Source organism: Microtus oregoni, unplaced genomic scaffold, assembly GCF_018167655.1.
Source record: "Microtus oregoni isolate MIOR12 unplaced genomic scaffold, Mior012 000036F_ref0000092, whole genome shotgun sequence".
Lineage (NCBI taxonomy): Eukaryota > Metazoa > Chordata > Mammalia > Rodentia > Cricetidae > Microtus > Microtus oregoni.
In genome coordinates this window covers 12411898-12424303 of record NW_024543095.1, presented here as the reverse complement: position 1 = coordinate 12424303, position 12406 = coordinate 12411898, and the positions used below count along the sequence as shown (strand labels likewise).

At 45.7% G+C, this 12406-nt stretch overlaps 1 protein-coding gene across 12 annotated transcripts in view; it reads left to right on the top strand.

Annotated features, from left to right (window-relative positions):
• Positions 1-12406, top strand: part of Slc8a1 (solute carrier family 8 member A1) — a 459309-nt gene that overhangs the window by 52313 nt on the left and 394590 nt on the right. For 5 of the 12 annotated variants that reach the window (XM_041631012.1, XM_041631009.1, XM_041631007.1 and 2 more), the window contains exon 1: positions 7555-7785. The exons of 1 other annotated variant lie outside the window; for it this stretch is intronic. The gene's annotated coding sequence lies outside the window, so the exon portion shown is untranslated. Of the gene's footprint in view, positions 1-7554; positions 7786-12406 lie in introns of those variants that run through there. 6 more of the 12 variants (XM_041631011.1, XM_041631008.1, XM_041631005.1 and 3 more) reach the window with 2 other exon arrangements.

The following is a 12406-nucleotide window of genomic DNA, read 5'->3' as shown; positions in this document are numbered from 1 at the left end:
GTAAGTTGCCAGTTTGGAATTCAATATAAAAATTTTAGCTTTTGATTTGGTGATAATTAAATAATTGAATATTTGATCACAGATAAGGACCAAAATGTACCTGATTCCATGTTTTTATAAGCCGGGGCTGGCAGGCTGCTTGTTGTCCCAGCGACCCAGCTAGTTTATGCCCAAAATAATCACACTGAGATCTGTATTAATTAAATTGCTGCCTCTTATTGGCTAACTCTCACATCTTGATTCAACCCAGTTCTAATAATCTGTATGTCACCACGAGGCCATGCCTTACCGGGAAAGATTCAGCATGTCTGACCTGGCAGCTTCATGGCAGGCGGCTCTCTCTGACTCTGCTTTCTTCCTCCCAGAATTCTGTTCTGTCTACTCCACCCACCTATGGGCTGCCCTATCAAAAGGCCAAGGCAGCTTCTTTATTCAACCAATGAAATAAAAAAGCAAACATAAAAACCTCCTACACCAGTTAGGTTTGTATCCTGTGACAACATCCTATACAGAGCTGCTTTCACCTGTCCGTGCTTCTGCCCTGAGAAAGCTCTCTGTCCCTGAGGAGGGTCCGAGAGAGCATCAGTGTGGGACAGAAACAAATTACCAAACGAAGCACCACGCTGCGTCATTTAACCATTTGGGAACTTGAAAAGATGGCAGTAGGATCAACAGGAGACCTTCTTTTTAAATGGCCATCTAATTTAGTCCCACTCCCTAAACTCTGTTTGTTTTTACCTTACTGTTTTCCTTGTCTTGTTTCATATGATACCTAAGACATGTTTCTTTTCTAAATTTTTTCCAGCCCATCATTTGTCCGTGTTAAAATAGAATAGGAATTTTCCTTCTGTTTTTTTCTGTTATCTCTTCAGTATCTGAGACAATATATGGCCCATAATATTTCTTCATAAATGTTGCTGCATTAAGATATAAAAGACTAGGGACCAGCGAGTTGGCTCAGTGGGTTAAGGCACTTGCCACCAACACTGAGGATCTGAGGTTGATCCCTGAGACTTAAATGGTAAAGGAGAGCGCTAATTCTTGGGTGTTGCTTGGCCTAAATACACAACACAAATGTAATCAAATTTAAAAACACACAAACAGCTGAATGAACCAATACATTAAAATGACAACCATGAATTGTTTTTTCTCTGCCCTTCCCAGTTACTTTTCTTTCAATGAACTGTTTAATGACTTTGAATACAGCTAAAATGTTTAAAACGTTCCTTGATTCTAAAATAGCAACGCAAATTCAAGCTTAATGTTTATAAATATTTGCCCCATGAACCGTTGTTAACAGACAAAATAAGACAGCCTTTGAATTGGTCACAAATTGTGTTTATCAGTAATTCCTAAGGTAACTAACAGAGGGTCAGCTTACAGCCTCAAGCCTGCAGCTGGGTCAGATTGCCATCTCAGTGTGCTTCAGCCTCCGGCAGTGTCGCAGGCAATCTGTCTGTCATCACAGAGCAGGTGGTCAGCCAGGACTGTGCTGTGGGTATGGTGACTCTGTCAGTTGCTAACCGGGATCCGTACTGCAGGGACAAGAAGGTGATGGGAATTAAGTTTCAGTTTGCAACGGATAGGGGCCAAAGAGTGGTACCTTACAAGAGAAATCAGCCTTGTTCCCACATAGCTCCGTACCTTTGGAGTAAACATTATCCATTCTGTTAATTTATCTCCTGTGCACTAAACCTTCTTGAGATTCTACATGTGGGATGAGGATTCTACAAGATGGATATGCTCTACTCATGGACTGAGGTTTCTTGATGCAATATTCCAATCTGCTTATGTGTCTTGTAAGGTAACTTGCAGTATTTACCCCTGCCTCTTAAAAACAAAAAGGCCACAACACACACACATATAGGCCTGTTTAAATGTCCAAGAGGAGTTTCTGGCTTTGTGTTGTTAAGCATCAATATTCAATAGAGTCACAGAGTAGGAGACAATGCGCTAGGTGGGTGGGGCCATTTATAGATATCTATTGAATTCCTGACTTAACCTAAGTCAATCATTTTTAGCCCTGACTGGATCTGAAGACAACCAAGAGAATCTAAAACAAAACAAAACAAAACAAAACAAAAAATGCCCCCAGTAAGAGAAACCCCTGAAATACAGTGTCCAGACATGACTTCACAGCAGGAAGAAGACAGCATCCAATGGTACAGCCTTGGCTTCAGCTGCTATTTCTTTTCTTCAAATTAACGAAATAAGACATATATGCAGTCAAACTTAGGCAAATGAATCTCTGTGTATTTTCTTTCTCAATCTACAAAATAGAAGTAATCATAGCCCTTCTGACTAATGTATAATGATCTCATATAAAATTAAATTATAGGCAGCAGCAAATCTTCTCAGTGCCTCCTCAAATAGCCTGCCATTTATTTAGCTGAGCATTCTAAGAGATAGAGAAACAATTCCAAAGATAGTCATGTTCTTCTGTGGCAGAGGAGAACTGATGTGGGGAGGAGATTTTAGCTGCTGACCTTCATTTGCTCATGATCACTATGTCCTGAATTACATAGCGTGAGTCTGAGTTCACAAAGAGATGAGCACACGCTGGTTTTTGTTATCCAAGCACCTCCACTGGCTGCGGAACCAGCATTGATAACACTGTGCATTGAGACACCCCGAGGTTCATTCTACTTTGCCTCCAAGTCTCTTTGCCATTTTCATTTTGAACAACTGCTGTCTGGGATTCAGGCAATCTTTAAAACACTGACGTTTCTCAGAAGATTCTACCCAGCAGCCAGCAACTGAAGATGTAATAAGGGAGCCATGCATCAGGGGTGGTATGTCACGAAGGAGATTTATTAAAATAGCTGATGTATGACCTCTCAGGGACAAGACCTCAGAAGTGAATGCTAAGGAGCAGCTACCTGGTACAGAACATTGCAAGCGGCCCTTGTGATCTTCAGCCCCTGTGATGGAGAGTCTTTAAAACAATGTTGAAGAGGTTTTTGTCCCATCGATAAGGTCTCCTTGGAAAACATTAATGTGAGCAAAAACATCATAGTTGTATTCAGAATTACTTCAAGTGCATTCCTTGATGCTCCCAATTTTAATAAGATGAGTGCAAATTGTATACACAACTATAAAGAGCAAAGGAGTATTATCAGTAAGTATAGATAAACCGAGTGCTTACAAAATTAGAGCGTACAAGTGGCTTTTTAAAGTTGTTACAGAAAAAGAAACTGGTCCCCTGATGTGGAAGCCTGTTTTCCTGGTTTACCCACTGTATAGGTGTAACAAGGACCTCGACATAGTTGTTGCCAATAATAAAATGCCCTGGCTATGGAACTAATTGCTTAATTTCTTTTAATTTGTGTGACTATGATTTTGATAGCATTTCACTCCCAACAATGAGAGCAAAATCATTTGCTGAATGACTTCTACAATCAATAACTCTGTGAAGTATTTTATATATATTTTATCCTCCCTACAGCTTTTTGAAGGAGACTTTGATTCTAGCTTCTCTGACAAAGATAAGGCATTTTAGAGGTTAAGAAATTTCCAATGGTCACAGGACCAGAGCAGAGTTGGGAGTCCAGGGCAGACATTTTGACACTTAAGCACTGGATCTTTTGTTCTTTTCTGTCCCTACAAGGTTTCTACCTTCCAGCTACCATTGGAAAAGTTGGAGGATATGAACTAGATATTCCCTTGGTCTAAAACAAAACAAAACTGCGAAATGAAATTGTTGGATAAGTCCTGACTTTAGATAAAGGTTTCTCAATGTAGTATCGCAAGCCCCTGATGCCCCTAAATCTGGGAAAGCTTCATTGTCCCACCAGAGGAAGTGGACGATCTCTCAGTGACGGGGCACAGGGATGAGGATTCTCACTACCAGTCTATCATGAAGTTGGTCACACTCTGTGAAGCTTTGTGTGCACCAGCACTGCTGGATAAGTACTAGGCTGGTATTTTAGCAAGTCAAGACGCAAAGAAGTGTTCAACCACAAGGCTAAGACTCAAGGGACAAAGACCAACAGAAATGGAAGTCAACACAGACTCCCCACAGGCATTCCTTAAGCGAATAACCTTGGATTCAGTCAGTGGCGAAGGAAATTTAAAAGACAAAATGAGGTGCTCTGTGGTCAGCGGAGGTGTTTAGGCAGAGAGCTAGCTAGCTACTGTGTTCTCTTCTGGACAGTTCGGTGTACTGTGGAACATTTTCTGGATACAGAGATCTATATAAGACTGAGTTTAAGAAAGATCAGCATGAAGTAAGTGGGAAAGGCTGAAAGGAGAAAGGAGAAAGGAGAATGGGGATGACCAGGACTTAAGTAGCTGGTTGAATTTTAATGAAACTCCTAGCAATGGAAAGAACAATAGTATCTCTGGCCAAGTCACTGACGTCAAAAGAAAAGCAACTATAGTAGAGTACTTGCTTTCTCCATGATAAAAATTATTATGGGTTTCAACCCAGTACTAAATGAAACATTTTTAAATGTGCAACTCTTGGTCTCCTCTTTTTGGAGACTGGATATAAAGCTGGATATAATACGTGTCACTTATATTTGTTTTGCAGTGAATTTTCTGAAGGCCCCAGAAAAGGTTTTCTAGGAACCAACTCATGAAAACCTTAGGATGCGTCGACTTTTAGTAACAATCTTATGCAATTCACTAAGTAGTTGTACCATGCTTTTTAGCTAGTGATATAGTGAAAACTAATGCATAAAAATTCAGGTTCAACGGTGGAAACACGACTGCCAATATGTGAGAATTCCATAAGAGACGGCTATCAGGACTTTTGTGACTAGGATAGTAACCCCCACTTTCATACGTGGTACAATGCTTTTTCTTTGTCCTGATCCAGCCTGCAGCAGCCTCGCCACTTCTTGAAGTACAACTGCAGTCTCCCACAGCCCTTTGCGGGTGATGTAGACCTTGATAATTCTTGCAATAAAAATCCAGCCATGTATGACATTTGGGAGGGAGGGAGTAAAGGGTTTAAATTGCCTTGGGGCGCTAGAACCATTATAAAGTTGGCTTTAATGAGAAATGGAAGACAAAGAAAATTAGGGGCTCAGATATTAAGTCAGATCAAAATGGGTACCAAATTACCAGGCATGGGGCTGCCTCTTAGTGGTTCTAGATAAAGAAAAAAAAAACACTTGATGTAGGTTTTCTCCAAGATTCAAAATTTACTTATCAATTTCAAGTAGAAAAAAATAAAGAAAATGGGATGCCACTTTAATACCTTCGTAGACGCTGACATGATGGACTCAGGGTGCCCTAAAAAAACCATCCCTTTTGCCACACTATGTTACAAACATACTTACACTTTCAAGAAAATTGGAGCATTCACTAGGCAGTCCATTAAAGCAAATCTGCTTCTCGCGCTGCACACAAGATCTATGCCAATGGAATACAATTCACTCACCTTGCTCTTCCGTTCGTTCACTCTCTTCCTTTACCTATGTTCTCTGCCCTATGAATGGAGTGGACTCTTTCCCTACAAGTTTTTCCCTGTGTCATGTAGATGCAGCCACTTTTCTTTCCAAGCCCCCTTCCTTGAATGTGAGCTAAAGAGCTGCCTCTCTCTCTCTCTCTCTCTCTCTCTCTCTCTCTCTCTCTCTCTCAGTCAGAGTTCTAAAGCAGTTATTAATAGAGGTATACACTAGCTGAGTGATGGCAACCGACGCTGTCATGCCGTGTATCAGGAGTCAGTGCAGTCTCACAGAAGCCTGCATAGATAGCCATGGGGCCTCCAGGAAAAGCCCTGGACCCAGCAAAGAAAGGAAACTGTTGTTAGGCCGGAAGAATTCCTGCAAATGTCGACAGAAAAGGCAGCTTGCAGTATGTTCTGCCAAGCTCAGTGCCCATGAGCACTTAGAAGGGCACCACACATACTTGCTGTGTGCGGTGAAGCCCTCCTTCAGAAGCCACCCATAGCATGTGACATTCGCTAGAAATTGAGGCGCTGCCCTGAGCAAGAAACTTCATCACCAGGAGATTGACATCCATACCTTATTGAAAGGATACTCTAGCCCAGAGCCCTGATTCTTTACCCTCCTTGAGCCTAGGATGGACCGGGGCACCTGCAAAACCATTCCCTGATGCCTGCATTCCACCCCATAGATTGCCAATTCACCAGTCTGGGGTGTGGCCTGCGCGATGGGATTTAAAAACCCTCTCCTGCATAGCTGAGGTGCAATCAGGCTCAAGAGTCCCTGATGGGCTTCTAGAGAAAGGCCACTTCTCCCACCTTGCTTTGTTGCAGAGTCACTGATTCCTGGAGTCCTAACCTCTCTTCATTTAAGGCCTGACAGCCAGAGCTGCGCTGTAAGTAGGAGGGCTAACTACAGAAAGACTTGAACTCCCCGACCCCTGTCACTGCTGCCTCTGCTGCCTCTCAGCTCTCTCTTCTGTCCCTCACTATATAGCCGCCCCTGACAGGGCACTCACCTACCTTTCTTGGCAAACAACAGGGCTACTATCAAGTTTTGCTTTAAAGGCCCAAACCTGCAACTCTGCTCAGAGTCTGTAGCAGCTTTTGAGCCTGCATCCCCAGGTGTATCTGATGGGCAGCCAGGTTTGGGTGTCACTGAGCTCCTCAGTGGGTCTAGCCCTTCATCCTGCCAAGTCATTAAGGATTTGTAAGGATGAATGAGCTGTCGTGAGAGCAAGGGCCTGCGGCAATGCTCCTTTATTAATTATGGAGAAGTGATGTATTGGCAATGGTATGGCTTCTCTTGGAAAGGACAATGAATGATTCGTCGATTGCTGCATTAGGTCTTTCCTGACTCAGTCTTAATGCTCAGTTTCTTACTCCTGTCTGTAGTTTAAAAGCAGCACAGCATTCATACTAAAGGGCCTCTTGGACTTTATTCCCACGGAAGCTGCAAGGTGTGAGCGAGGTAGCAACACCTTGAGTCTTTCTGAGATCTCCACTGGGAAACCCCTGTCCTCGTCCGTATTTGATCCGCAGCACCTCGTAGCTAGCATATAATTCTTCCTATCTCAATACGAAGGCGAAACACAGAGTAAGGATTAAAATAAAAATGGTGATACGTCGCCAGATTCCCTTTGCTAAAAAGAAAGCTTCCATTAGAAGAGGACTAGAATGTGGAGGAAGAAAGATGTATCTGGAGTAGCAAATTCGGGGGTAAGGAAGAAGTGGGCGAGTTGTATGGGGGGTGGGGGGCGTCAGGTTGTCTATGGATCAGTCTAGCAGGGTTCAAAAGAAAAGTTGCAGTAGCTCGTGTTTGCGCGTGTCTGTGTCTGGGTGCAGAAGGGAGCGCTGGCTTGCGCGGCGGGTACGCACTGCGGGGGGCCCCGCGGCGGGGGAATTCAGCCACTGGTGGAGCACAGGAGACCCGGTGGCTGCAAGGGCTGCCCGCTCGGCTCGTGTTCCCACAAGGCACCCGGGGGTGGCGCGCGGGGTCCAGCTAGGCAGGAGGCGGCGGGACCGGCGCGTGCGAGCCAGTGTGAGGCTGCGGGCTGGCGGGCGGGGTGCGCGGGAGGGAGGAGAGGGAGCGAGGGAGGGAGCGCAGCGCGCGCGCCGCCCGGCCCCGGCCCTCCCAGCCTGCCGGCCTCGCCGCCTCCCGCCCGCGCGCACCGCTGCCTGCCACCGCCGCCGCCGCCACCGCCGCCGTCGCTGCTCGAGCGGGCGCTGCTCCCGAGTCGAGCCGCCGCCGCCGCCACCACCGCCGCCGGCTTTGTGCTTCCAGCCGAGGATGGGAGCGACCTCTTCCTGAAAGCGAGCTGTCTCCAAAAGGGAGTGAGCGCGCCCGATTGCCCGGCGGCGTGCAGGGAATCCATCCACAAGGCTCAGCCCAGGTAAGGAGCTGGTCCCTGGTAGGCAGCGACATCGAGAAGGAAACTGCTCTCTTTGAGGTTCTCAAGGCAGCGATTCCTTTCGTTTAAGCCAAAGGGTCAGCTTCTTAATTGCTCGTGCGTGTGTGTGTGTGTGTGTGTGTGTGTGTGTGTGTGTGTCTGTATGTGTAAGCGCACGCCTGCAGATTTTCTGGGTGTCCGTGGTTCTCTGAGAGTGAAATTGCTCAGGCTGTTGGTGGTTTGGGGCGTGAGGGTCCCCGCCTGCCAGTGTAGATTGCCAGAGAAGAAAGGGCTGCTGGTAGGGGGGAGATGCTGCACCCTGGACAGTGCTGGGCTGCGAGGATTCCAGGGGCGAAGAGCTAAGTCCACCCAGAAATCAGGCAGCGCTGCTGGGAAGCCAGACACCTCCACCCACTGGGTTCCTCACACGGTCGGTCCCCCTTCCTCCTGGTAATTCCTGGGGTCTACCCCAAGGCTCCACTTGTGAGCCACCTCTCCTGGCGGACGTTGGGTGCTACTAGGCAGGACTGCAGAGGGGAGGGAGGTGTGGCTGGGTAGCCGAGAAAGAGGAGGGAGAAAAGCTGTGGGGAGTGGGCTGTAGGATTCCCGTGCACGGGCACGGTGTTGGGGATTCTGCATGCACTTACGTCTTTACCCCGAGATTCAAAGGGAACTTCACAGCTGCATCATTTAACACTGAGGCTGGGCTGGCCCTTGGGGAAATGGCCAGTGTTCTGAGATTCAAGGATCTCCTTCTTGGCTCCTCCTTCTCGAGGAAGAGGCAGGACAGTCCGCTAGAGAAACCAAATCCGTCCTGGAGACGCTTTAAAAAATACAACATATGTGCATGTTTGCCTCATTGTCCGCACCCCCCCCCCCATTCTGTCTCTGTCTGGTGAATGACTTGCTAGCAGTTCCTACTTCCCTCCCCAAATAAAGAGGAGGTGCTTGAGTTAAGAGCAGCTGTGATCCAATTTAACAAAGCATTTTCGGGAAGAGACCAACGTGTTTGTTATTTGTGATCACGGGCAGAAGAAAGTCATGCTTTTTGTGCTAGGAATGGCTTTAACCCCCCCTTAGCCTGGCTCCCTGGAAGACCCTCTCTGCTAGTCAGCCACTAGTGGTTGTGAATATAACAACACAAACTTTGTCCTGCTGGAGGTGTAAAGCCTAAAATGAGAAAAAAGGATATCAGTGGGAGGTGTAGTGGAAGAAGCTTTTCGAAAAATGACAGATGCGCTAAAGACAGTTCAGGCATCCTGGTCAGGGAGCCAGCCGCTGAGGGGGTGAAGATTTCTCATCAGATTTGCTTCAAGAGATTGTTTGAGGACCTCAGCTTGGAGAAGCAGAATGTTTACTACCTTAGATCTGCTGTCCTGCTGTGTGAAGGTTTCTCAAGGGGCATTGTGGGGGGGGCGTGGGAGGGGAATTCTGAAAGTATGTCCCACTAAAACACACACACACATGTACTCATACACAGAGAGAGAGAGAGACACAGACACACACACACATGTACTCACGCAGAGAGAGACACACACAGACACACACAGAAGTACTCACGCAGAGAGACACACACAGAGACACACACATGTACTAACACAGAGGCACACACAGAGACACACACAAATGTACTCACTCAGAGAGAGAGACACACACAGAGACACACACAAATGTACTCACTCAGAGAGAGAGACACACACAGAGACACACACACCACACACCTTCTCTCTAAGGCTCTTGGGGGAGGAGAATGAATCTAAAGTCTTCATTCATTTGCAACAAGAACACAAAGCCGGAAAAAGAATGACAGCTTAGGTTCCTCTTTCGAATTCCTGCCTTACTGGGATTTTGCTCTCTGGTTTTGTCAAACTTGCTTAATTTTGGAGGTTAGCTGGGTGTAGAAGGCAGGAGGAAGGAAGGCCTGCTCCATCCATCTTTAAGGTTTTGTGAGTGAGCGGGTGGGGGGAGGACCCACTGCTCTCAGTCAGGTGGGCTTTCTTCAGTCATTTTCATTCCACACTTTCTGCCTGCTTTGAGGGTTCCATTTGGATCTCAGAACTCTTTAACTAAGATCTCCCGTATAAAGACAATACCGATCTTTTCCTCCTTTTAAAATGGCTGTTGTGTTTTATTAAAAACAAGTGATTAGTTCCTAGAAAAAGAGAGAGGGAAAAACAAACAAGCGAACAAGAAAGCTGAACTGAGAGAAAGCAGTATTCACTGCTGAGCTGACCAGAGGTAGCATCAGGATGTGAGCATCTAGGGTGGTTATCTCAACTTGCCTTGAAAGCAAGCTGCTTAGCCTGGCTGGGGAGAGAGTGTTGGACTAAAGGCATTGGAAGGTAGTGCTTCATGGCCCCTGTCTATTTGTAGACCTTCCATCCTGTAACTAGAATGGTTTCTATGGCATCCATTTGGATTCAGATTAAGAGACAGACGGAATTCCTGTTGACCATGAAGGAGAAGGAGAGAGCATAGCAGTGCTGGTGCCCTAACGCCAGATGAAAACCGGAGGGGAAGGTGAGGAATCCCCTGAGGATGGATGTGCAGGATTTATAGATGTTGGCTCTTTCAAGCTCACTATGCTTTGAAACAATAAAATACATCAAGAAGAGCTTCAGCATTTGTTAGCAAGCTATATTTAACATGTTTTTTTATCAGACAAAAATAGACTTTTATTTATCTTGCAAAGTAAACGCATGGTTCCTTCCCTCTTAGTGCTTAATCTGTTTCTCTGACAAAATAAACGAGAAGGACTCTGGAGCCTCTAGAAATTGCTTTTCTCCTCTAAAAAGAGAAATGGGCAGCAAGGAACAAACACACGCGATGTAAAGAAAGTGTTTTGCGCCTGTTTGTGGTTGTCACATGTGTGGGGTAAGTCTTTTCTCCCGGGCACTCCAGGTAGAGGGAGGACAATATACAGAAAAGAAGCAGGTATAGGAATCAACAAGATTCCTGAAATGGTAGTTAACTCTATAGCAAGAAACATTTAGAGAAGATAATGTTATGTCAGGTTGCATGCCTCATGTTCTTCGGCTGTTGTATATGTTACTTTCAAGTAAAACAAAAATCTGATTTTGTTAAGCATTTAGTGGTCCAAATACTACTTTCTGTCACTTAGGGACATAAGTCTTTTGCTTAGCCATCATTCATTACTATCCATACTCCATGATTGGATCCTATAAACTCACAGTTAGACACCCCCTTTCTCTAGTAGGAACATTTACCCATCTGACCAAATTCTACTGCTCCCTCTTGTGGCAAGTATTCTCCCTGACTTTCTCTAGATCCCCAGATCTTCACTGCTCCCTTAGCTGTCTACCTCTCCAGTTCTAATTCTCAGCGGAGACTGAGAGTAAGCAGGCCAGTGGGTTACAGCACTAGCCGTTCCCACTTTTCCCTCTGTACAAAATGCTTTGGGCTCCCGGGGGATATCTCTTGGATTTAGTGGAAGTAGATGTCAGGTGTATTCTGACCCGTTGGGATAGACTAGACTCGGGAAATGTGAGCTTTCAGCTTTTGCCTTTGGGGATTTTTATATTTAAAGGCAAGACTCGTCCAGTGGGGCCTCATTAGATGCTGTAGGATTATTTTCCATTCTCTCTCTGACTTTCTCTTTCTTCCTCCCTCCCCCACTCCGTTTTTCCTCTTTCTGGCCTTCCCTCTCTTGTCCTTTCTCTACCTTTCTCTGTCTTTTTTTTTTCTTTGCTCCAGCCTCTAGCCTCTCACATGTACACGTATATGATGCTGAAACTTTAAAGAATCAAGGAGCAGGCTCTCAGTCTTTCTGCCATGCAACCCAGACAGCTCATCTTCTGGCTCAGAGACTTCTAGGGAAAGTGCTTACTGGTAGGCTTTCATCAAAGGGGTTCCGAAGACAAACGGGGAGCATCTTGACTCAGTAGTCCTTACCGCTGTCTTCCCTGCCAACTTTGTTTTGAACCTGGCTGCCTTATGCTCACGGTTGCAGCTGTCCTTTGGTCCTTTTAGTCCAGAGTGTAACCAGATAGATGAAGGTTCAAATGACACACATTTTGACTTTACTTCCTGCCCAGTTTTCAAAGAAGGGAGGGAGCATCCTGACTGACAAGTGAGGCAAGAAAAATGTTTCCGTGGCTGAGGGTCAATACCTCCTTTATAACAAGTTGCTTGAGTCTGGCCTAAACAGTCATAGGTTCTAAACCTTTATCCATTGGCCAACATAGGATCTGAGATCCTTAGAGTGAAAGTCATTCATTTGGGCGAAGGTATTCTTTCAGACAGACCCCTAACCAAATATAGAGGTACTGCCTGGCTGAGAGGTACTCTGTACGAATCCCTGCAGGGAATTATCATATGTTCATCTGTGAACCTGGAATGGTTTATACAATTAACTGACAGAAAGTCCTGAGATGCGGAAGGCAAAGAGCAAGTGAATGGGATTTAAAGCTGTGTTTCTGCCCAGGGAATGCCCCTCCAAAGACTGTTCTGATGGGCAAGTATGAGGAGTCCAGTGCCAGGGAGCAGAGCTTCTAACAAAGGTGTTGGTAGCTGGAGAATAGCTAGAAATAGGCAAACATGCATTCCCACACTAAGGGGCTACTCTTAAGCAGCCTTGGATCTTTTCTTGAAAGTTACCCTCTTT